This window comes from Pinus tabuliformis, chromosome 3_1 (genome assembly GCF_031772625.1).
Source record: "Pinus tabuliformis cultivar Carrire ecotype Pingquan chromosome 3_1, CPIR1, whole genome shotgun sequence".
NCBI classification, from domain to species: Eukaryota; Viridiplantae; Streptophyta; class Pinopsida; order Pinales; family Pinaceae; genus Pinus; species Pinus tabuliformis.
Window position 1 is genome coordinate 197,143,629 of NC_142301.1, and position 4,865 is coordinate 197,148,493.

The window sequence follows — 4,865 nt, forward strand, 5'->3', positions numbered from 1 at the left end:
TGGCCAACCTCCTTGGATCTAGCGATTGTATTTTTAACATTTCTTTAAGACCATGACACCTGTGCAAAAGGTGAAGGAGGTTTTTCTTCCTTGGCCTGTTGTGGACAAAAAACTCTCTCAGTTTTCCCAAATTCATCTTTGATTGCTCTTAAACATCTTTTGAGTGAAACTGATCCCGATGTGTGAAATAAGGAATTTCGTGGAAATGAAGCGAAATGAAGGGGATAGGGGGCTTCTAAATTCTTGGGGAAATTTTTGGGAGTGGGGAGGGATGTTAGGAAGCAGGGGAAAGTGGAATCTCAGAGATTGAGCGAGGGGAAGGAGTCCAAAAGGGCAAAACACAGGCCAAACCTAGAAAATTGCCAATTGTAGCTAGAAACTAGGGTTTGTGCAAAAATGAGGAATTTGGGGGATCTCAGTGATGGAAAGTGTTTGATAAGGTACATGAAGGATAGGGGAAGGTGTATGAACATCTGGATACAAGTTTTGCTAATGATTTGACCATTCAAGAGAAATTAGCTTTCAAAACCCTAGGAGAGGGAAATGACCTTGCCTAGGTGCAACTGAAGCATGAACAAGGTGTAAAATGACTCATTAGACACTGACATGATAATGAAAACCCTATGAATGATGATAAACTCAGCTGAATGGTGATATGGACCAACATTTGGACAACTTTAGAAGGAGTGAAAGCAAACCCTAGACCTAATGCCTAGTGACCAAATTTTGCTTGAAAACTCTTTGAAATGACAAAATTTGACCTTGACACTCTGAGACCACTTTGTAAGAGCATATTTGATCACTGGAGGAAGGCTGGAAAGACTGACACTAACATTGGCTCCAATGGGGATGGTAGCTCCTTGGAGGTGCCAAGAACCGCAGATCTCTATAAGAGTTAGACAGTGCCTTTATCCATTGGGCGATGGAGTCATTATTTGACAAACAATACAAGACTTTGACTCATTTATTGACTGAAACCTGACTCAAGCCGACACAATTATGAAACCTACATGACTGAAAACTGACTCACAAATGACTCATGACTGACTTAACTAAAACAAGAACTTACAAAGCTTATTGAAGGGCAACAGTCCATCAAGATTTGAAATCATGATGACAACCACCTGTGTTTCTTACAAGACAATATACCATCAAACTATATCAAAATTCCAATGCAACCAATCAAGCAGATGCCTTCTTGATTGGTTCTCCTGATCCAATCTTCTGGTCAACAATGAATACTGGTAACTGGGCATCCAAAAATATAGTCGACCATATTCTCCTTCATCACTGAATACTGCAATAATCACCTTCACTGTTGACTGCAACAGGGCTTCCATTGGATCTTGAAAAACATGAAGTTTTGCCACTGCCACCTCCTGCTGAAAGAACAAGGTGTCTTTTGCTTCAAATTCTGATCTGCCTTCATCATGTGCTTCGGTAAAAGTATGCTCATGGGCTTCAAAAACTCTGAATAAATGGATGGGCAGATCTCTTCTTGGAAAAGTATTTCAGCACATGAAACATATGAAGTGGAATCTGAATGGAAATCCTGAATGTTCTGATCTTTTGTAGTTTGAATATATGGTAAGTCATCCTCATATGATATGATAGCCAAATTCTCATTACATTCATCAATCATGAGAAAAGAAATTTCAGATGTTTCGTGAAACCCAACACTAACATTTCTATCAGCTATCATAGATTCATCCAGAGAAACCTTTTCACTTACTTGAACGAAGATCTTGTCTTGTTTTTCACAGAGGCAATGAACTACCTCCTCATGAAGATCTAGTGCTGGTGAGATGAGAGCATTTAGGTATGCTACTCCATTTTCTTCATTTGAGGCAGCCGCGACAATACAACTCTCTTTTATGAGATCCGGAACAACATGTTTTGCCTCATCACAATTTATCTCCCGATCTGATTTATCATCATCACTTTCTGAGATTGGAACATTACTTTCCTGCGTTACCTGCATGCTGTCTTCTTCTATGGACAGATCTGAAACAACATTTGCTCCTTCCTCATTTTCAACCATATGGAAATCTTCAGCCTGCTGATCTTGACAAGTATCCTCTAAGATTTCTGTGTGCTGCTGAAATGGATTCTCATACAGAGCCTCCATAATCTCAATGTCCATAAAATTATAATCTTCATAATATTTTTCAAGGCTTTCAATAAAACTATAAGCATGCTTGCAACAGTCATGAACCAAATTTAATGATGGATAAGATGCTTGATATCTTTCAATGAACATAGCATGAAAATCCTTTAAACAGTAAATACAAGCAGGCGGCAAACTTTCATACCATGATTGGGTTTTACCTTCCAGAGTGGCCATGAACATCTTCATCAAGCAATCTTCAGGAAAATCCACCTTCAACTTGTGAATATGCATATAAAATCTAACTAGATGTAGAGCAGCATCCTTCTTACCATCACCATTAAATGTAGGCAAATTCCTTGACCAATCTACCTTCGGAATTTTATTTGGAAAACCAGGGATGTGATCTCGGCTCAGGGGAGCGTATCTTCTTGCAATCCGATCCATCTTGAAAATCTCAAAGCTACTGATCTCTCTGCAGTGAAGTCACCATGAAGCACAGGTGGTTGGATTCTTCAGTGAAAAGAGTCATCAGGTGAATGATTTCAGCCTTGTCAGTGTCTGATCGTTGTCCACTATCAACAATCAGATCTGAACTCGATACATGTACTGGGGTAAAATGAAAATGAAGTGGCCGTATGCACCATCCTAAATCAAACCAACAAGCAATCTAAATGCAAATGCACATGCATGTATTTGTTTTCAGCTTTCTTAATGTGTGAATGACAAGAAGAATGCCAAGTACAAATCTAAATTATCTTTTCAAAGCGACAGTACTAACAAATTTCTCTTCAAAAACGAAAGGAAGATAATGATGACACTTTGCTATTTTGAATTGAAAACTTCTTTCGACACTTGAAAAATTACTAATTCAAATCAAATACAAGAGTAACTGTATAATCGACCATCAAGAACAATAGGATTCTTTTCTTTGACGACAGTTTGATTATGCTACTTCTTTGTAAAAGAGAACTGAAAATGACGCACAATACATAAAAACATTCACAGTTCTTTGCACAATGGAGGTGGAATGATGGAAAGGAAGGGAGTTTACACAATGGTATACTGATCACAGATAGCAAAACTCCTGAATAAAGCTGAAGAGAGTGAACACAGAAACCAAAATTTGAGAGAAGAAGAGGTCTTGTCTAATCAGCACAACTGCAAAACTGGGAAGGTGCAATGCAACGCACCTACTGCACACGGGAGGTGTGACGCATCCAGATTCCCAAGAGGAGAAGGTGCGATGGTCCAGGGACAAGACTTCAACTGGGTTCCGAGTCACAGTTTGCAGCTCAGTTCAGGGATTTAGGCCGAACAAGTGATGTTCAGTAAATATAAATCACAAGGGTTGATCTAATGAGGTTACTAGAGCCACCACTAGGGAAATTAGAAGGTTTGCAAATCAATTGTTCAGTTTATAAACAAAACCCAGAGATAGACTGAAGCAGCATTGATCTACTTTGCACTTGCATAGCAAATGCAATTCGAAGGCTAGTTGGCTTGACTTCAGGCTCCGTCTGTAAGTTCATAAAACAAATAAATATAGACAAGCAAACAATCTATTCGCTCCCCAGTGGAGTCACCATTTTGTTATCGGGAAACCTAGTGTCCACTCGGAGCTGCTAGTCCCACTTAGACTGGTAGCTATCTTAGAAACAAACTAACTAAAACTACTGTCACTTTCCTTAATGAGAAGTAGATAAGAGGGGAACAAAAGACACCAACCTCAGTCTTGCGCTTGGTTCCTTGCTTGGTTCCTCTCCCTTCTGACAAATCCTTGCTACTTTGCCTTCGTCTACCCAACTTCAAAGAGCCCCTATGGAATCAAAGCAGCATAATACTATCGAAGAATAGAGATCTAAAATCACAAACAATATAGGACCAGATATATATTGACCACACAAATGCATATATCATCAAACATACAAGAATGTGGAGGAAAATTTCAATAGCTTTATTAATATCAAGAACAGCAAAGAGGATTACAACCAATTGTTCTGACCCAGCGTCATCCTCCCAGCATGAAAGCCCTTCTTCACCCCATGAAAAGCTTAGATCACCCAACACTATGATATTCCACCAAGAAACCAACAACACTTCCTTACAAGATACAAAATTCCAGCATCTGGATCTCTGGGATGAGGGATCCATATATAGATGATTACAGGGGGGTGAGTCAACTTCTGGGATTTTGATTAGTGTCCTCTCTCTGATAGTTCTTGATTCCACTCAGAGATTGATGATCTCTTACTCATCCCTGGGCGAATTCAGAGAGGCAAGTGTCACAGGAGAAGTTTCTGGAAGATTCCATGACGATCCACCTTGCAAACTGTCTCTGCCATTTGTCTACTCCCACCCATCACACCCTACAGAAGGCCTTTCCAGTATGCATCGCACCCTTTACATTGGGCGGGTGAGATGCATCGCAGCCTCTGCTCTGGGCAGTCTGTATGGTCCAGCTTTGACCAGTTCTGAGCATTTTTCTGTGGAGAACTTCTGGGAGATGATGTAATCAGCCGACCTTGTTCTTTTAGGGTGTGAAGCAAAACGTTTAGGGGCTTAGGAGCCCTTGGTTTATGGACATGTATGATTGGGGTTGCAGTGCCCAAAAATTTCTATAACAATCCTATTCTTTCCTTCATAGGATAGGAGCAAGAGCCAAAATACTCTCCTACAAATACATGATCAAATGGGCAGTCAAAAACCTTATCATTTAAGATACGTAGTTCAAGAATTCAAGGATGGAGCTTGCAGG